Here is a 22849-nt window from a genome sequence, read left to right as displayed (position 1 = left end):
TTCCTCCACAATATGTTATAACATTCCTTTTTTCAAGATTCCTAACTGGTTGAATGCTGATATCATTTCAGGTAAACATTTTAAAAAATATTTTGTTTGATGAAATAATACAGCCAAGATCTCATTGAATTGCTGTATTGGGAAACAAATGTTGTAACGTTAGCAAGAACATTTTTCCTTCTGCCAAAGGAGCTTTAATCTTATCTGTATTACTAAACTTGCTGAACTGGGCAGGAGGAAAGCTATAATGTTGAATTCCTCATAACTACCACAATTGCAGTCACAGCACTAGAAAGCTCCAAAATGGAATGATTCTTCCAAGTTGACTCATTTCTCAGCCTTTGTCCAAGTACTTGTCCTAAAAGAGGTTACATCATAACCCAGGAATTAATAATTCAGTTTCAATTCAACAAATATATTGAGTGCCTACTATGTCAAAGGCCCTGATAGACTCTGAAGATGGCAAAAGATAAATGTCACAATTTTGGCATGGAGTCGAGGAAATCAGAGCTCTAAGATTACTCAGAACCATGCATTTTAATATGTATGTATCAAGAATCTCTCTACAACTTCCTCAACTTGAAGACCACTATTGAACAGGAACCTACTGTTTTCAAGATGGGTTCTTTCTTTTTTGGGTAGCACTAATTTAGCATTCTCCTTCTGCTTTATGATGCCAGGGGGTGGAGCCAAGATGGCAGAGTAAAAGCAGTGACTTGCTTAAGCTCTCACCCAAACCTCTCCAAATACCTATAAAAATGGCTCTAAACAAATTCTAAAGCAGCAGAATCCACAAAAAGACAGAGTGAAACAAATTTCCAGCCCAAGACAACCTGGATGGTTGATCAGAAAGGTGTATCTCGCCAGGCTGGGAGAGGAGCGCAGTGTGGCATAGGCGTGCAGGCCGCAATAAACCTGGAGCAGGCCTCAGAGGACTGAATCACAGGCAGCTGTGGAGGTTTCCAGACTTCTCAACCCACGAATGCCAAAGACAACTTAGAAGGTCAGTGGGAAAAGTCTGTTTCTGTGGTGAGAGAGAAACTAGGTCTCAGGCCCAGTTCCTGAGCGCAGCCACAGGGAGCGGCTTCCTCCTGAGCTTCTGGCCCACAGACTGAGGGGGTATTGAGTCGCTGATCGGAAGGAGATTGCAGGGATCTCTTTGCTGGTGCTGAGGCTGGATTCTCTTGCTTTGCCTGTGCTTGGATCTGAGTCATAGTTCTGAGGGGCGGTCCTGGGGTGAGGAGGAGCGCTGGCATGGTGGAGCTTGTAGAGGTGATGAAGAGAAAATCCTCCTCACAGTTCCAAGACAAAAAGGAGGGCTTGTGGTCACTCATAGACCATCACACAGGCCAGGAAAGGAGTAAACACCTTACCCCTTATCATACCACCTTGGAAGAACTGAAAATTTACAGGCATCTCTGAAAACAGCTGTACAAACCCCCGAAGCTTGGGACAGTACATTCTCCACATTGGAAGCAGACCTCTACCTCAGTAAAGAGTTTATAACTCAGGTAATTGGCTGGGATCATGAACAAACCTCACAAGAAGTGTCAGACCATAGAATCTTTTTTTGGTAACAAAGAAGATCAAAATATACAACCAGAAGAAGACAACAAAGTCAAAGCTCCTACATCCAAAGCTTCCTAGAAAAATATGAATCAATCCCAGGCCTTGGAAGAGCTATCACATTGTCTACTAGGACCTCTCTTCTTTAAGCATTCCAAATTCCTTCAACCTATGTTCATTTGGCTTAACTCCCAGTTCTTTCATGATCCTAGTTGCCACACTTTGAGCATATTTACATTTGTCAATGTCCCTCTTAAAATATGGTATCAGAATTCAGTCCAATTCTTCAGATGTTACTTGACCAAGGGAAAAGATAGTGAGAACATCATCTCCTTTTTTCTATTGGTTCTATTAATGGTTGGTTCTATTAATGAATTAAGGTCAAATTAATTCATTGGGTTTGTTTTGTTTTGTTTTGCTTTGTTTTTGGCAGCTATTTTGTACCATTGGGTTGCATAGACCTTGTAGACTTTTTTATAAGTACTGTTAACCATTAATACCTTCCTCATTATCTACTAGTAAGTTGATTTTTTTAACTGAAGCACAAACCTTTAAGTTTATGATTATTGTATTCCAAGTTAGTTTAACCCTGTCAATATCTTAACAGAACCCTATAATGTTGTCTACCCTATTCATGCTTCATGATGCTCATAAATTTAAGAAGTAAGCCCTATAAAAATGGTGAACAGAACAGAGCAAAAGGAAGATTTTTGCGATGGTCTATTGGAGACCTCTCTAGATTTACATTGATGCATTAAGTAATGCTCCTTTTATGGTCAATCTATCAGTTTCAAACTCACCTTATTGTATTATTCAACTATATCTGTCCATCTTGTCCATGTTTACTACCAACATAGATTTTGTCAAATGTCTTATTAAAATCTTGTGACACTATGTCTGTCAGTCAATAAACATTTATTAAGCACCTATTATGTTCCAGGAGAAGCAACTAGGTAATGTAGTAGTTAGAGCTCCAGGCCTAGTCAGAGAGACTTGAGTTCAAATCCAGCTTCAGATACTGACTAATTGTGACTCCAGACAAGTCTCTTAACCCTGTTTGCCTCAGTTTCCTCATCTGTAAAATGAGCTGGAGAAGGAAATGGCAAATCAATCCAGTGTCTTTGTCAAGAAAACCCCAAATGGGGTTACAAAGAGGTGGATACAACTGAAACAAACTGAACAATAATGAAAATATGGCAGGCTCTGTGCTAAGTGCTGCAGCTGCAAAAAAAAAGCAAGAAAAGTTCCTTCCATTAAGGAGCTTGCAACCTAATGGAGGAAATGACAAACAAATAAATATGTACAAATAAGGTCTCTCTCACTCTCTCTCTTTCTTGCTCGCTCTCTCTCTCTCTCTCTCTCTCTCCTTCTCTCTCTCTCTCTCTCTCTCTCTCTCTCTCTCTCCATATTGATATTGATATGATACAAAGGAATTAATTAGGAGAGGGAAGACAATATAATTAAGAGGGGTAAGAGGGGTCGGGAAGGGCTTTGTATAGAAGGTGGAATTTTAGTTGGTACTTAAAAGTAGCCAGTGAATTAAGTAGGCAGAGATGGATGGGGAGGGGCATTCTTTCTAAAAAAAAAAAAGTAATCCTGAATGGGGGAAAAAGAACAGCTTAGACATCTTTTTAAAAAGAAACATTCCCTTTCACTATTTCTTCTCATACAATGAAATGATTGATATTATATAAAAGGGGAAGAAAAGTCTACATAAAGTATATATTGCGATTCAGTCTTGAACGCATATGTAGTAACAATCACATTTTTAAAAGCTACCATAACAATGACCATGACACTGATTTTGCATATAATCGTCTCTGAATAGCTATTTGACAAATTAGGTACACATATACATATATGTATATATACATATATGTATATATATTATATACATGCACACACAGATATACATATACATACATATATGTGTATGTGGGTATATATATATACATGCACACACAGTTATACATATACATACATATATATGTGTGTGTGTGTGTGTGTGTGTGTGTGTATATTAGAGATAATCGACAGTGATGGCACTAGCATTAAGTGGGAATAAAGGCCTGTTGTAGATGTCAGGGATTTAGCTAAGACTTGAAGAAAACTTGTGAAGAGTTTGGAGACAGAAGATCTTTAAGGAAGATCTTTAAGGAAGAGCAAGGAGGCCAGTGTCACTGGATTGTCAAGTATGTATATAGGAAAATAACATCTAAGAAGGCAGGAAGGCAATGTGGGAAGGTTATGAAGAGTTTTAAATGACAGAGGATTCTATATTTGAACCTGGGATAATAGAGAGCTACTGAACTTTATTGAAAAGTTGTGGGGAATGAAATAACTAGATCTTTGCTTTTGGAAAGTCAATTTGACTCCTGAATAGAAGATGGACTGGAGTAGAGAGAGTATTAATACAATAAGACCAACAACCAAGAGGGTGAAATAGTATATCATAGTTTCCCAAACTCATTTGGCCTACAGCCCCCTTTTCAAAATAAAATTAGTCAGCAACACCCCCCACCCTGGAAATCTATTTTCTTTAATCCTTTAACACTTTTAAGAAAAATTTGTGCCATTTCAAAAATATTTTATATTATATATATATATATATATATATATATATATTTAAAATGACACATCTTAAATTTATTTAGTGTAAATTTGTGAGCTTTTTTTCCTGCACTGAAATTTTGATGACACCATATTGCATCATGTAACTGTATAGTATCATATTGTAAACAAGTCATTACATGCACATATCCTTGCCAATTCATGCTGGACTTCCTGACAATATAAAACACGTGTGCCTGCTAACACTTGCTTGTTAAGAGCTGTTGGAGGACTTGACCACTGATTGGTTATAACTTACATTTCATGTGTTTATTTGGAAAATAATGTAATCACTATAACTTTAACACTGTTGTACAACAGATAAAACAGGTATGGATGTTTTTTTTCAAAATTCTCTTCTTTCCTTATACTTCCATCTCTTATTTTTATTCAATGCCTCTCAATTGTACCCAGGCTACTACTTCCCCCCCCATTGTTCCAGTGCCCCCCCCAGAGGGCAAAATTGCCCACTTTGGGAACCTATGGATGCAAAGTGATGAGGTCTTCTACCAGGATGGTTGTAGTTTCAAAGGAGAGAAGAGGACATATATGTGAAATATTGTGAAATTAATATTGATGGCATTGGCAACAAATTAGATAGGGAATTGAAAGTGATTTTAGGAGGTGAAGATGATACTTAGGTTGTGACCTTGTGTGACTGGGAGGATGGTGTTATACTTGGAAGTAACAAAGAAATCTGGAGGAGATTTGAGTCTTTAAGGAAAGAAAAGTAGTTCAGTTTTGGACATATTTAGTTTAAGATATCTATGGGATGTCCAATTTGAGATATCTAATAGGCACTTGGAGATGTTTCAGGAGAAAAGATAGGAGTAGACAGATGGACAGAATTGTCTGCATAGATATGGTAACTGAATCTGGGGGGACTGATTAGGTTACAATACAAAATAGTATAGAAAGAGAAAAGAAGAGGGCCCAGGAAAGAGTCTTTGGAGTTACTACAAATAGTAAGTGTGACCTGGATGAAAAGTCAGGAAATAAGAGTGAGAAAGGTGGTCATGCAGTTTGAAGGACAACCAAGATAGAGCCGTGTCGTGAAACCTAGAGAGAAGAGTACATCAAAAAGAAGAGAGCGATCAGCAGTGCCAAAGGCTACAAAGAGGTCATTATGAATGAAAATTGCTAAGAGACCATTAGACTTGTCAATAATGAGATAATTTGTAAGCACCTGATCCTCTGTCCACTACTGGATGGCTTCTTATCTGATTATATATACACATACATATACATATGCATATACATATAATATACATACATACATATATATACACACATACATACATACCTATCTATATCTTTATATCTATATCTATACATACATACACGCATATATGCAAATATGTGTGTATATTCTCTGGACCATTAAAAAGCTACTTTCTCCTCAAAGAGTGTGTCATCATGTTCTACAAGAGTCATCTCCACAGTGGTTCCATAGTTTGTTTGTTTTTCCCTCTTCTTTCATTTTTTTGTGCCACATTCATTCACTTTCCAACCTCTAACTCAGGTTATATTTCCCACTTAATTATCAGATCCACTCCTCACTTTGTTTAATCTTTGAAACACTTTTTATTCTTTCTTTCAAGGAACAGTTCATTATTGATAAACCAAAGAACAGAGTACCATTGCTATAGACCTTTCACTTTCTTTTGTATCTGGAAGATTACTTGCAGTTTGCCTGTAAGTAATTGTTACTAATTATTCCAAAAAACACAAATATGACACAACCTTTTCAAGTAATTATGATGTTCACTTAATGATCAACTTGTTAGGACATTTGGAGAATCTCCCTAAAAGAAGTAACATTCTGAAAAGCGTTTGTCAGATTGAGGGCTCAAAAATGCAGAAATAAGATTAATAAAATCAAAATATATCTAAAGCCAAACAATTAATCAGGGGTGAGGAAACTGCAGCCTTGAGGTGACATGTGGCCTTTTAGGTCCTCAAATGTGGCTCTTTGAATTCAGCCTTCATAGAACAAATCCCTTGTAAAACTTGGATTTAATCAAAGGCTACACCTAAGGACCTACAGGGCCACATGTGGCCTCAAGGCCACAGGTTTCCCACCCCTGAATTAAGTTTTCTATAATTCAAACCTTGGAGACGGAGCTTGGTAAGACAATCTGAACATTTTTGATCTTCTAGTTTAACACAATGAAACAAAAATCATAATCATATTTCTTATCCAACTCCTAACCAAGCTGAGTGAGGGGTAGCCCTATGTTTCATGATACCTATGGGATGAGATTATGCTGTGTTTATGATTATGATGATTATTAAGTGATGATGGTGTTGTGTGCCTGAATGAGGAACAGAGTTGGATCTTTAGCTTTGGAGAAGAGAGACCTTCTTCTTACTTCCTGCTTTGAGAGAAAACACATGTGGTTCTAGACCTTTTCAGGGGAGAAATGTAAGACCGAAAGAAACAGAAAGAGACAAAGTGACAAAGAGGTATACACAAAGAGAGACAAAGAGACAGAAACAGACAGAAAAAAAACAGAGAGACAGAGAAATTGATTTTAGCTTTTGTTACTTCTTTTCCAAAGTCTTCTTTCTGATTTCATTATTTTTGCCCATGGCACCACCAATTCACACAGTCTCCCATGTTTGAAACCTAAGCAACTTAATCTCCATGCCATCTCTTGCATTTAACCCTTACCTTTATGTCCACCACACTAGTTCATCATATCTGGCTTGGATTATTGAAATGGCCTCCTACTTTGTCTCCCTTCTTCATATGCCCTCCTCTCCAATTGAATCTCCCCTAAGCTGCCAAACTGATATTCTTAAAGCACATGTTTGTCCATGTCAATCCCCCATAACTCAGTCAATATGCACTTAAGTTCCCACTATGCCAGTCACTATGTTGTTTACTCTACCAGCTAATCCTGATTACCTTCCAGTCTCTGATTAAAAGAAAGAAAGAAAAAGAAAAAGGAAGGAAGGAAGGAAGGAAGGAAGGAAGGAAGGAAGGAAGGAAGGAAGGAAGGAAGGAAGGAAGGAAGAAAGGAAGGAAAGAAGGAAGGAAGGGACGAAGGAAGGGAGGAAGGAAGGAAGGAAGGGAGGAAGGAAGAAATGTGACATGGGGGAAAAGAGTTTCAGCTAGAAGATCTGGGCTAAAATAGTGATTAACCCAATAACTGGGTGACCTCGGGCAAGTCACTTAGCCATTAGCTCTTAGTTTTCTCACTTCACAAGTGAGAACACTAGACTACATCACTTCTCTGTGCCCATTCAGTTCTAAATCTATAATCTTATAGATGTTCCATGAATTTTTTTACCTTTATGCAATTTCTCAAGGTGTTCTGTATGCCTAGAACATGCTCATACCCTCCACTACCCACCCACCCACCTGATTCCTACTCATCTTTAAAGTTCAACTGAACTGCTATCCTCTTAAGATGAGCAAAACAAAGCTTTTTTAACTTGGTGGGACCTGCCAGAATTCTGCTGGCATAATCCTCAAGAACCTAAGGTCACCTTCACATTATGATTAGATATCCAAGGATATTATATCATTACAGAAATATGGAATCTTTGGCATGCAACCTTGGAATGACTACCTGCCAGACCCATCTTTACTGATGTAAGGAAATTAATATTGACTACATGACCTCTGAAATAATTTCTTGTCCTATGGTTCTATGAAGCTAATAAATACTATGATGTCAAATACATTTACACATAAGATTAAATATTAACTTTATATAGGAATAGAAGAATGGTGGACAGAATTTGTTGATTTATAATCAAAGGCTTTGGCTTCATATAGTCCCAGTGTAATTTCCTATGTGACCTTGGAAAAGTCATTTAACTACTTTAAGTAGTTGTACTAAATGATTTTTATGTGTGTGTGTGTGTTTTTTTTGGTTAGGCAATGGGGTTAAGTGACTTGCCCAGGGTCACACAGCTAGTAAGTGTTATGTGTCTGAGGCCAGATTTGAACTCAGGTCCTCCTGAATCCAGGGCTGGTGCTCTATCCACTGCACCACCTAGCTGTCCCCTAAATGATTTTTAAATTCCCTTCTTAGTCTAAATGCTGTGGCTACAAAGAAAAACAGACTTAGGGTCAAAGAACCACTTGTACAATTTAAGAATGTGCTCCCTAAATACTGATGTCCTATTGGAAACTGTTAGAGGAAAAGCAATGGAATGACCATGATTCCTACTCTCAAGGAGTATTCTGAGGTAGCAATAAATACTTCCAATGAACCATGTAAAGAACAATTTAAAAAGGTGAGACAAATAGAAAGATTGTGATGAGTTCAAAACTGTGTCAGAAGAATTAATGGAGGAAATGAGTATTGAAAGAGACCACAAAAGATAGATAAGATTTGATTTGATGGAGTGTGGCAAGCATTCTAAGTAGGAAAAATAGTGTTATCACACATGAATATAGACTGGACAAGTGATATTGTGGAGCGGTAAGTGATTAGATTGGATAAATCAGATGTAGGGCTTAGCAATTTAGAACTGATTTGATGATAAGAAGCCACTGCAGGATGGTCTTGTGGTAGCACTTAATACATAGCAGGGATTTAACAAATTAATTAATTATTGATATGATTAATAATATGCATGATAGGTTAGAAGGAAGCTGGATATAAAGTAGAATACTATAACAATGTAGTGTAAGATGATGAAGGCTTGGACAAGAAAAATTTGTGGAGAACAAAAGAGGAAAATGTTAGTTATATTGCTAAAGCAGAATACTTGGCAACTGACAGGTTGCAAAAAAAAGCATGTTCACCATATAAATGAATATCATCAAATTTAGCAATTCAAATAAATAACTATTACATGCATTCTATGTACAAGGCAATTTGCTAAGCATTGAGGTCATGATGATTACAAATTAAATAGGTTCTCTCCTTAAGATCCTTACAATCCAACAGGCAACAGTGTGTATGGTATATGGTATATGATGTAGTGAATGATGGGAGCAAAGGAAAGATATGGAAAAAATGCTTTAAGAAAATTTGGCCGCAGAAATATCACATGGATCTGGAGAGGTTGTGTCAGGGAGGTAGGAATCCAGAAATATTTTATGGAAGACACAACACCTGTGCTGGACCTTCCATGAAGGAAAGGTTTTCTGCAAGCAGAGATGATGGCAAAATGAATTCCAGCCAAGCAGAATGATGCTAGAATGCATTTCAAGCAAGTAATATGACATATATGAGTGAATGGCAATGGGATAGATTAGCATAAGTTTGGTTTTTTTTTAGAAGCTAAATTATTCACTTTGGCATACAGGTAGAATGTATAAAGGGGAATAGTGTAAAATAATTCAGGCTAGAAAGGTACTTTGAAGTTAGACTGTGAAGGGACATAAATACTGGTCTAAGGCATTTTTGCGATATATTATTAGTAATAAAGATCCACTGAAAATTTTTGATTGGTTAAGTTACATGATAAGGCCGGTGCTTCTAGTCATTTTCAGGCTTTTAAGTTCCTTAATGTGTAAAATGGGGCAGCTAGGTGGTGCAGTGTATAGAGGGCCAGGCCTGGAGTCTGGAAGACTCCTCTTCCTCAGCTGAAATTTGCTCTCAGACACTAGCTATGTGACCCTGAGGAAGTCACTTAACCCTATTTGCCTCAGTTTCTTCATCTGTAAAATGAGCTGGAGAGGGAAATGGCAAACCACTATTTTTTGCCAAGAAAACCCCAAATGATGTCACAAAGAGTGAGACATGACTGAAAAATGATTGAATACAATAAGTGAAGTATGGAATGATAGTTCTCAAGTTTTTAATCATCCTTTGTGTATCAAACAATTCACTTTAAGTGGAAAGAATGTTGACTTTGAAATTAGAAAATATGCATTTAAAAACTCGCTCACTAGTTAACATCTATGGTTTAACACTGGGCAAGTCACTAACATCTCTGAATCTATAAGCAGAATGAGCTAGACTAGATCTCCAAGGTAGTTCTAAGAGCCTATGAGTGCTCTAACAACCTACTTTAATAAAATGGATCTAGGTTATATTATAAAAGTACTTTCAATTTTGATCTTTATTACTGTATACCTGGAATTAGTACAGGAGAGCCCAGAAAGTGTCTCAGATCCTGATATACCAGGGCAGTGTGATTACACTTGGTGAAGGAGGGGCATTCTGACTCAGTGTAGCAAGCTGTACTTTCTCCTCTCCCATCTCTGCCATAGACTGCCACCACCTAGGTCTTTATGGCTATCACCATCCTCCCTTTTCCAGGGCACCTTTCTAGTCGAGTGGAGCAGATTGCTTTCTGCTGCCCCTAACAAAGGGCCTAGGCTGGGACCAGGGATCCTGGGGATGCAGGCCACAGCAGAAATAAAGGATCAATATAAGATCAATTGGGACTGTCAGCTTCCAAGATTTACTGTTGCTAATATTGATATCAACTCCTTTCCCTGTTCTACCACAGTAAATAGCTCTAGCCATTCACCCAGTCACTATCCTGCTTGGCCTTGGCTTGTCACTACAGAATCTGAAACCTTTCTCTGTTGCAGTATAGTAAGAGAAAGATGCCTGGATTTAGAATCTAATGGATCTCAGTTCCAAGTGTAGCACTCTTACTACTTGTGTGGCCTATGCAAATCACTTTACCTCCCTGGGCCTCACTTACTCATGGGTAAAGTGAGGGGTTGGAGTAGAATCATATTTTATAGATAAGGAAACCGAGACCTAGGGAGGTTAGAAGTGGCTTGCACAAAAATAGTGTTGGATATAGGATTTGAACCCAGGTCTTTCATTGTACCATACTGTCTCCCTAGAGGATCTCTATGGCCTTTTCTAGCTCTAAATCTAAGATAGCGTATATATTTCACATTTTTTTTTCTATCTTATGGCACTCACTGAAATTAGAAGGTATCCATTTTCTGGCGCCCTCTTCAAAGATTCAAGGATAGCCTTTCTCTGTCTCTCTGTCTCTGTCTCTCTCTCTTTACACACACACACACACACACACACACACACACACACACACACACATACATACACACACACATATACATATATGCATACACATACAAATATATCAGAATTCTTGCTTTCCAGCAGCAGCAGATACTAATCTATGTGAGTACATACACACGTATACATATATTGAAACACACATACATGTGTGTGTATGTATGTATGTATACTAGAATGACTTTCCATTTCCTTCTCCATCTCATTTTACAGGTAAGGAAACAGAGGCAAACAGAGTTAAGTGACCTGCCCAAGGTCACACAGCTAGTACGTGTCTGAGGTAGGATTTGAACTCATGTCTTCCTGACTCTAGGTCCAGTATTCTATCTACCATACCACCTAGCTATTTCTATGTTTGTGACATACATATATTACACTGAATATAATATATAACTAAACACACACACACATTCATTCCCCACTCTGTAGAATATCATTTCTTGTTGACATAAAAGTCAATAACAGGGAGAAGAGCATTGAACTTAGAGAGCTGAACTTGGAGTCAGAGGCCCTAACTTTGAATTCCAATGTGACCAGGGGCAAATCAATAAGCCTCTCTAGTCTTCTGTTTCCTCAACTGTAAAATGAGGAGACTGGACTGTCTCATCTCTGAGGCCCCCTCAAGCTCTGGATCTATAATCTAGGCACTCTTTATTGACATGGGAACATTTGAGGATAATCTGGGGTAAGGGATGTATGGATGGGAAAGCCTGATAGAATCATTGGGCATCAAAACCAGTTCACTCCATTCCTGAAGCCAAACATGTACATAGAACTAAATATCTGGACTTCCACAGACCAGTCTCTTTAACTTTCTTAAAGCTCCCATGCCCCGCAGCTAAAGAAACATTTCTAAAGCGTCGTCGTCCAAAATGCTACAATGTCTAATTATGATCTTTCATAACCTGCCTCAAACTTTTTCACAAAACTGACTGTCAGAAATGTTTTTTAGCTCCTTCTTTGGCAGAAACTGCTTTATTTACTACTTACCAACTATTTTTAGCTTTCTTTATTGCTCTGCATTTCATACTTGTCTCACTCAGTGACATTCTAACTACTTTTGAAGGCATATTCATCTTGTGCCTTCCTTTGTAGCTACACTATCCTGCGATTTAAAGTCCATACTTTTCCAGATATTTCCCCTCCCGTTATCAATACCTCGCTCCATTAACTGTCTTCATCTACAACTCTTTTTTGTCTAACCTTATCATGTCCCTTGAGACATGATCTCTTTCTAAACCATTCTCATTCACTTAATTTGGAATATTTCTCCCATGTTAACACTTCCCTCATTTCAAGCACATTCTATTGAATTTCCAACTTTATTATGGAAAGGGATATTATGCATTTTTCAGATGTATCAATATAATTTTGCCCTTTGTATATACTTCAAAAAACTCCAACTCTCTCTCTCTCTCTGACAAGTACTGCCTATGTGATTTTTGGGAAGTTATTTTCATCTTTTAGTATTCCAAATAATGCTGTAATTCTTTGAAACAAAAAGTCTTGGAAAAGTTGCTACACTGCATTGTCAGAGAAAAGTTACTTTTCAGAGTTCTCCCCACACTGAAGAAGTCATAGATTTCCATTAAAAAAAAAAAGCAAGGTATTGTGGTAAGAGCTGTACAATTTACAAGACCTTACAAGTCCAGCTTTACAAGAGATAAGAAAGAACTAGGAGAGACATGTATGTTAATAACTATAGCGCAATGTAGAAAGAAGTTTGGTCCTTAAAAGAGGTATATTTTCAGTCACTCAGTCAAGAAGCATTTATGTAGTACCTATATCATTTCAGAAAGTGTGCTAAGCACTAGCATATATAGGAAGGTGAAAGTTCTTCTGACTTCAGCCAATTAGAGAAAACTCCAGGAGAGTTGTGACATTTGATATGATACTTGAAGGCACATTTGCATTTTTGAAAACTAGACATAAATCTGAATGGTATTCTTAGATGGATGAAGAAAGTACAACAAACAGTTTAGAGGTTATAGCAATACTCTAAGTGAGAATTGATGAGGACCTTAACAGTAAAATGAAAGCCTTCTGAGGTTAAGTACTGTTTTTCATTTTGTTTATGTATCCTAGGTGCCTGGCATATAATTTTATATACAGCAGGTTCTTCATAAATGCCTCTTTAATTGAATTGACCTGAATGAGAAAGATCATAGGTGAAATGGAAGGACAGAGACCAATTCTAGAGTCATTGAAGGGATTAAATTAAAAGGACTTGGCGACTGATTGGATATGAAGGTGAGCAAGAGAGCGGGAGGAATAAAAGATGATTATTTTAAGCATACTACTACTACTAACTAATATTTATAACTGCTATTGCTACTACTACTACCTACCTACCATTTACATAACACTTACATTTTGCCAGGTACTGTGCTAAGTGTATTATTATTATGTCATATACATATATTATCCTCAAATATAATACCTTACCTTAAGGGAGGAAATAATATTATTATCCTCATTTTACACATCAGGAAACTGAGGCAGAGAGGTTAGGCACCTTGCCCATGCAACTAGAAAGTATCAAAGGCCAAGTTTAAGCTCAGGTCTTCTTGACTTCTTGTCTCAGGACTTCCTGGCTCTATCCACTACAATTCCTAGCTGCCTAAAGGACAAGTTAGAAGAAAATGGTATCATTAATAGGAACAGAAAACTTAGGAAGACAGTGATTTTCATACAATAGATGCTTCATAAATGTTTGTTGAATTGCCAAACTGAATTGATAAGGGGTAGATTTTGAATTGGGAAGGAACAGATTTGATAGAACAAGAAGATGATGAGTTTACTATCAAGAATATTTGTTCCAAGTTATTGCAGGGATTCCAAACACATATTTAGCTGGTAACAGGAAATATATGTGCCTTAGAAGAAAGGCTAGAGTTAGAGAAATAGATTTGGGAGCTAACCACAAAGAGATGATAGCTAAAGCCAAGAATCGTAGGGATGGGAGATTCCATGTGATGGTAACCAGGAGTAGAGAAGTTTTCAGTCAAACATGCTCAGTGATTTCAAATACCAAAAAGGGCTTTAAAGGATGAGGGCTGAATAGAGGATATTTTAATAATTTGGTAGGGGAATATTTATAACCTATGATAAAATCATCGCAATAGAATGGTGGGACAGAGGCAAATGTGCTGGTGTCTAAGGAGTGAGTGGATGCTGAGAAGTGAAAATCAAAAGTGAAAACTAATATTTCAAGAAATTGTATAATAAAAGGAAAAAGTGGAATAATAGCTTGAAAGTGAGGACTAGATAAATAGATTGTTGTTTTACAGTAGTGAAAAGTAAGCAGTAGGTCTTTACATGAAAGTAGTCAGAGCAATTGGAAGAAAGAATTATGAAAGTGTGGTAAAGTGGAAATGTTCTTGAATCAGAGAACCTAAATTCAAATCCCACCTCTAATTCTTTCTTACTATGTGACTTTAGTTACATATTCTCCCTGGGTTTCACGGGATTTGTAAAATGAGGGGCTTGTAGATGACTTCTCTTTTATTTTTAATTTTGTATCTATTTAGTATTATATTTTCCCAGTTACATGTAAAAACAATTTTAACATTTGCTTTTAAAACTTTGAGTTACAAATTCTCTCTCTTCCTCTCTTCCCCCCCAACCCTTATGGAGAAGGCAAGTAATTCAGATGTAGATTATACATGTGTAGTCATGCAAAATATATCCGTAATGGTCATGATGTGAAAAAAAAACATAGGAAATAAAGAAAGCAAAAATAAGAAAGAGAAAGAAAATAAAAGAAAAGTAAGAAAAATAAAAATAAGAAAAACAACAAATAAATCAAGTATAAGAAAAATAAAGAAAGTTTAAAAAAAAGTATACTTCAATCTTTATTCACCATCAGTTCTTTCCCTGGAATGGATAGCCTTTTTAGACTTTTTCATCATAAGTCCTTTGGAGTTATTTTGGATTGTTATATTGTTGAGAATAGCTAAGTCATTCACAGCTAATCATCTTATAATATTGCTTTTACTTTGTACATAGTACATTTCACTTCGCATCAGCCCATGCAAGTCTTTTCAGCCTTTTTTTCTGAGAGCATACTGCTCATCATTTCTTATAGTACAATAGTATTACATCATAATTATATACCACAACTCATTCAGTCATTCCCCAATTGAGAGGCATCACCTCATTTTATAATTCTTTATCCCCAGAAAAGAGCTGCTATAAATATTTTTGTACACATACAGGTCACTTTCCTTTTTGATTTTTATCTCTTCTGGGATACAAATCTAGTAGTATTGCTAGGTCAAAAGATATGCATAATTTTATAACACTTTGGGCATAGTTGCAAATTGCTCTATAGAATGGTTGAATCATTTCACAACTCCAGCAACAGTGCATTAATGTCTCATTTCCTCATTCCCTCCCACATGTATCATTTACCTTTTCTGTCCTATTTAGCAATCTAATAGGTATGAGGCAGTACCTCAGAACTGGCATTTTAATTTGCATTTCTTTAATTAATAGTGAGTTAGAATGTTTTCATATGTTTATAGACAGCTTTGATTACTTCATCTAAAAACTTCTTATATCTTTTGATCATTTGTCAACTGGGAAATGGTTCTTATTTTTATAAATTTGACAGAGTTCTCTATATGTTAGAGAAATGAGAGCTTTATAAGAGAAATTTGCTTCAGATTTTTTTCGTAGTTACTATTGTTAACTTTCCCTCCATCCTATTCCTCCTACCCCCATTTATTCTATTCTCTCTCTCCTTTTGCCCTATCCTTCCTCAAAAGTATTTTGTTTCTGACTACCTCTTTCCCCAATCTGCCCTTCCTTCTGTTACTCCCCCCCCCCATTCCTTCTACTTTCCTGTAGGGTAAGATAGATTTCTATACCCAATTGCTTGTGTATATTATTCCCTCTTTGAACCAATTCTGATGAGAGTAAGCTTCACTCACTCCCTGAATGTCTCCACTCTTTCTCTCCACAGTAAAAGCTGTTTCTTGCCTCTTTTATGTGAGATAATTTGTCCCATTCTATCTCTCCTTTTTTCTTTCTCCCAGTACATTCTTCTCTCATCCCTTAATTTTATTTTTTAGATATCATCCTTTCATATTGAACTCACACCTGTGCCTTCTGTCTATATATACTCCTTTTAACTGCCCTAATAATGAGAAAAGTCTTATGAGTTACAAATATCACCTTCCCATACAGGAATGTAAACAGTTTAACCTTATTAAGTTCCTTATGATTTCCCTTTTCAGTTTACTTTTTTTATGCTTCTCTTGAATCTTGTATCTGAAAGTCAAATTTTCTATTCAGCAATGATCTTTTCTTCAAGAATGCCTGAAAGTCCTCTATGTCATTGAATGTCCATACTCTCCTCTGAAGGATTATGCTTAGTTTTGCTCAATAAGTGATTCTTGGTTGTAATCTTAGCTCCTTTGCCCTCTGGAATATCATATTCCAAGCCTTCGGATTCTTTAATGTAGAAGTTGCTAAATGTTGTGTTATCCTGACCATGGCTCCATGATACTTGAATTATTTGCTTCTAGCTGCTTGAAATATTTTCTCCTTGACCTGGGAACTCTGAAATTTGGCTATAATATTCCTGGAAGTTTTCATTTTGGGATCTCTTTCAGGAGGTGATCGGTGGATTCGTTCAATTTCTATTTTACCCTCCGGTTCTATAATATCAGGGTGGTTTTCCTTGATAATTTCTTGACCAATGACGTCTAGGTTCTTTTTTTTTTTATCATGGCTTTCAGCAAGTCTCATAATTTTTAAATTAGTTCTTCTGCATCTATTTTCCAGGTCAGTTATTTTTCCAATGAGATATTTCACTTTGTCTTTTTTTTTCATTCTTTCAGTTTTGTTTTATTGTTCTTGATTTCCCATAAAGTCATTAGCTTCCATTTGGTCCATTCTAATTTTTGAGGAATTATTTACTTCAATGAGCTTTTGGACCTCCTTTTGTATTTGGCCAATTCTGCTTTTTAAGGCATTCTTATCCTCATTGGCCTTTTGGACCTCTTCTACCATTTGGCTTAGTCTTTTTTAAGGTGTTATTTTCTTCAGTATTTTTCGTGTCTCCTTCACCAAGCTGTTGACTCGTTTTTCATGATTTTCTTGCATCACTCTCATTTTTCTTCCCAATTTTTCCTCTACCTCTTTGACTTGATTTTAAAAATCCTTTTTGAGATCTTCCATGCCCTGAGACCAATTAATATTTTTCTTGGAGGCTTTAGATGTAGGGGCTTTGACTTTGTTGTCTTCTTCTGAGTGTGTGTTTTGATCTTCCTTGTCACCATAATAACTTTCTATAGTTAGAGTTTTTTTCCTATTGTTTGCTCATTTTCCCAGACTGTTACCTGATTTTTAACTGTTTGTTAAAGTAGGGCTGTACCTCCAGGGTGGAAAACATACTCTTCCAAGCTTCAAGGATTTTGTGCAGCTGTTTCTTTGCCTAGAAAGACCAAATGGGGTCACAAAGACTTAGACATCATTGAAAATGACTGAACATCAACAACAATAGGTAATATTGTTGGAAAATTCTTTTCAAAAAAGAAAATGAAACTTCTTGCAAGAGAAATCAGTAGTGGGATCTGATGACTGTGGGTCAAAGGCAGGAGGCAATACTGAAAGGAAAAAAAATTATTAATATGCTAAGGATCACTGTACTTTCTGAGTGGCAGCTTCAGCTTCATCAGGTACAGATCTGGTTTTTATAACCTTTCATGCCTACTTAAAATACACAGTCAATCAATAGCATTCTGTGTCAACTTCAAATAAGTAAAATATTTCATAGGAAACAGAGGGTTGAAGAAAGAAGGAGATCAACCAAGGGAGAAAAGTAGAGTATTTGAAATGCAACTAGAAGGATTTGTTATCAGAATTTATGCGTGTGTGTTTTAATAAATAAATATATATATATATATATATATACACACATATATATGTATGTATGTGTATATATATGCATACATATATGTGTATAGATGTAGATATGTAAATATATGTGTGTATATGTAAATGTATATGTCTATATTTTGTCCAAGAGACAAGACCAAATCATCAGATACTTTTACAATTGTAGAAGTACTTTCACATACAACTGCAAGGACTTTTATCCAAGGACAGAAAGTGGTTGTTACAATATTGGATAAGACTATCTGCTATATTGTGTCCTTGCACAGTTCATTATTTTTTCTCCTTCAGTAGTGGTCAAGGATTAGTCCACCAGATAACTGTGGGATTAGTCTATCAATTATTGTGGTTCCAATTTTCACACTGCAACATAATTATTTGATCTAAATTCCCCCACCCCACTCTCTGACTACAACTATCAAAAAAGTAAGCAAAATATTCTTAAATCATTAATAATTGTCTCTGAGTATCTTTTAGAGGACACCCCACCTCCTTTCTACCTTACCTTTCATTGGCCACCCTCTATGCCTAGAATGCATTAATATATCATCTCCTACTCAAAATATCCATTTCTTCCATCAAGACACATCTCAAGTAACAACATACCTGTCCTGAATTGCTAATACTTCCCTTAGCAAACTATCTTGAACACACTTTGCATTTTTTTTGTTCACTTTAAAGTTACCCTGTATGTACTTACATGTGTGCTTATGTTTCCCATTAGAATGTAAGCTCCTTAAGATGAGAAATAGTTTCCTTCCTTACATTTGTATCTTCAGTGCCTAGCACAGTGCCTGGTACATAGCAAGCACTTAATAAATACTTGTTGAGTGGTTGGTACTGACTTTAGAACTGTTTTACTGAGGAAGTTTCTATATATCTATTAAAGGAGGTATACTTAAGGTTTTGCTAAAGATAAACAAAAAAAAAGACTGCTTAACTTCATTTTTCCAATTACATGTAAAGAGAGTTTTCAACGTCCATTTTTGAAAAATTTTAATTCCAAATTTTTCTCCTTCTCTCCCTTCCCTTCCTGCTTCCCAAGACAGTAAACAATCTGATATAGGTTACACATGTACAATCATGTTAAACACATTTCCATGTTAGTCATGATGTAAAAGAAGGATCAGAACAAAAGAGGAAAACCGTGAGAAAGAAAGAAAAAAAAAAGGTGAAAATAGTATGCTTCAATCTGCACTCAGACTCCATAGTTCTTTCTCTGGATGGATAGTATTTACTATCAAAAGCATTTTTGAATTCTTTAAGGTCATTGTATTACTGAGAAGAGCTAAGTCTATCATAAGTAATCATCGCACAATGTTGCTATTGCTACGTACAATGTTCTCCTGGCTCCGCTCACTTTACTCAGCATCAGGTCATGGAAATATTTCCAGATTTTTCTGAAATCTACCTGCTCATAATTTCTTGCTGAACAATAGTATTCCATTACACTCATATGTCACAACTTGTTCAGCCATTCCTCAATTAATGAGCATCCCCTCAATTTCCAATTCTTTGCTACCATAAAAAGAGCTGCTATGAATATTTTTGTATGTATGTATGTATGTATGTCTGTGTCCTTTTCTCTTTTTTATGATCTCTTTGGGATACAGACTTAGAAGTGGTATTACTGGATCAAAAGGCATGGAGTTTTATAGCATTTTGAGCATAGTTCCAAATTGCTCTCCAGAAAGGTTGGATCAATTCACAACTCCACTAACAGCATATTAGTGTTCCAATTTTCCCACATCTTCTCCAGCATTCATCATTTTTTTCTATCATATTAGCCAATCTGATAGGTGTGAGGTGGTACCTCATAGGTGTTTTAATTTGCATTTTGTGTAACTTCTTAATCTTCATGACTTTGGATAGAAAGGAAAAAAATAACCTAAAGATGAAAAGACTACTGTTAGGATCCATAATTTCCTTTTTTTTTTCCTTTTTTTTAAATTTTTTTTTCCATAAAGGAGAAACCTTATGTTTTATTAGGAGTATTCCAAACACAGTAGTTTAATTAATGTTTTATGTTAAATTTTACATTTAAGAGACTGTAAACTTTTTTTTAATGATCAAAACTATCCTTAACAACACAATTTAGGAACCCTTTGCTGAATATCTTAACTACTTATCCACCCAAGGGAGTCCTGGTTTCCCCTCTTCTCAAAAAGTCCTTTATAGTTGTAGTCTTTTGTCAAGGAATTCTTTGAAGGCTGAATTTTTAAACATCATCTTCTGCCTTCAAAAAGAATGTGTAGGTTTGCTGCAAGTCTGACTCTAGAATCCAAGTCCTTATCTTTTAGTTTTACATTCTGTGTCAACATCACTATTTTTCCATAGTTTTAACTGCAAAGTGTGACAAAATGTGGATCAGTGTTTTCTGATATATGATTTCTTCTTTCTTGAGGCTTAGAAGATTCTGGCTTGGATTTTAATGTCTGATGAGAATATGCCTTACACTTGGATTTCAGGTTTCCTTCTTGTTGAGAGTGAATTATTTTTCTGATTTCAGGATGTCAATTAAGGAAAATTCTCTTAATTATTTCTTCAGGTTATCAAGATTCAGATTCTTTTCCCTTTCAACACCCTCAGATTTGCCAGTTATTCTGAGGCTTGCTTGTTTGCAGCTATCTTCAAGGTTGGTCACTTTTTCTTGCACTTTTACCAACTGGTTTTCTAGTTGTGTTACATTACAAACTTGTTCTTTCCATTTTCTTCCCCTGTCTATTTTTGCTGTACTAGACCCACTTCTCATTTTTGCTGTTTCCAGCAATATTTTACATGAGGATGTTCATTTCTGTATAATTTCTCTTTATTTTCTTACAACTTTCTTTGACTGAGATCACATCTTTCTTTACATCCTTTAGAGTACCTAGTATCCAAACTAGTTTTCTTCGCATATCTTGGGTTCCTTTTGGCCTTGTTTCTACAGATATAAGATACATTTTGAACTGATAATAAAGTCGAAATTAAACTCAGTAATCAATATTTTCACAGATGTTTTGTGCTGCCTTGAGGTGGTAGTTTCACTGTAACAGGATTATCACCTGCCCTCCTCCCCAGAGTCCCTGCATGGTCACCTCGCCAACATAGGGACGGACTGCCTCGGCTAGAAAAAAAAGGGATCCATAATTTTCTAATGAAAAGTAAATAAATAAAAATTAAAACAAATGTAATATATGAGATTGTTGTTTGTTGCCTCTGTCTGATGAGGATCTGGAACGATTTTATACTCTTTTAAAAGTAGAGCCAGAAAAAAAAATTTTCTCTGAAGCTCTAATGAACACTATCCCTCATTTTGACATGGTGTTCCTTTTACAAATGAAGAAAGTTTTATGCAAATATCCAAGCTTTAACCAGGATTAAAAATATAAAAAATAAAATGTATAAATATAGGGAGCAATTCTCTACATCTGCTTTGTGCAAAAGAAAAACATTTTTGAATGCGGAAAAAAAAACATTCTCTTTCTTCATTATAATCATTGTTACTATTATCTAGAATTGATTTCTTTCACCTATCCAAATCTTATCTATCACATTAGAGCTTCCTTTAGTATCATTTCTTCTAGGAAGCCTTCTTCACTTACTCTAGCTTATGGCCTACATTAATCTCTTCTGTTTTATTTATATTCTAGTACACATTGGGCCATATTAATTATACAAATACACAAAGATATATTAGTCCTTACAAAAGAGGTTTCAGATGTGTCCTACAGGTTGCATGTGACCAACAAAACTGCAATTGGGAAATATTTAACAAAATAAATAAACATACAATGAAACATGGATGATGTTACATATTCAAACTATGTCAGTATGTGGCCCACAGGGATCCTTATGTATAGATTAGTGGCCTCCGTTTGTATTTGAATTTGGCATCACAGCCTTAGAGGAAAAGGGAATCTCTGTGTAGGAAGTGGGTCAGCTAAGTGGCTCAGTGGATAAAGTGCTAGCCTGGAGTCAAGAAAACCTGAGTTCAAATCCAAGCTTAGACCCATACTAGTTGTGTGATCCTGGGCAAGTCACTTAACCCTGTTTGCTCCGGTTTCTTCCTCTATAAAATGAGCTGGAGAAGGAAATGACAAGCCACTCCATTCCAAGAAATCCTCAGATGAGGTCACAAAGAGTGAGGCACAGCAGAAACAACTCAACAACAACAACAAAATGTAGGAACTCCCTTCTCCAATGCAAACTGTAACTCCTCTAGACCATTAAGCTTTGGTTTTAATAAGATACCTAGAGTCTGACTGACTTACCCAGGTAGTAAGTGTGAGAAATGGAATTTGGACCTTCTGACTTCTCACATAACACAATGCCATGATGCTTCAATACATAAAAATGAATGTTTATTTAATCACTATTCATTAAATATTGTGTTCTACTGAGTGCCAAATACTATTATTTGAATGAGTTTATTGTTATATAGTCACACGATTCTGTGAAGAAATTTGAAGTTATGCCATAAACGTACTATTTGAAGGACATTGGGATGTGGAGACTTCAAGGAGGCATAGGAATTGTTTTCAAATATTTAAAGAGCTGTCATGTCAGTTAAGGATTTAATTTACTCTTCTTATCTCCACAAGATAAAATTAGGAACAATGGGCAGAAATTACAAAGAGGCAGATTTTAGTTTAATAATTGGAAAAATTTCTTAACATTTATAGAGTTTTTATCCCAAAGTAAAATTTCATGCCTTAGGAGGTAGTGGACGCTTTCTTACTAGAAATTTACTAGCAAAAAATGAATAATTTTTTCTTGGGGATGTTGCAGAGGTGATATCTAGTCAGATGCATGCTAGA

The sequence above is a fragment of the Phascolarctos cinereus genome, unplaced genomic scaffold (assembly GCF_003287225.1).
Source record: "Phascolarctos cinereus isolate Bilbo 61053 unplaced genomic scaffold, phaCin_HiC Scaffold_5;HRSCAF=322, whole genome shotgun sequence".
NCBI lineage: Eukaryota > Metazoa > Chordata > Mammalia > Diprotodontia > Phascolarctidae > Phascolarctos > Phascolarctos cinereus.
This window is presented reverse-complemented; position numbering follows the sequence as displayed.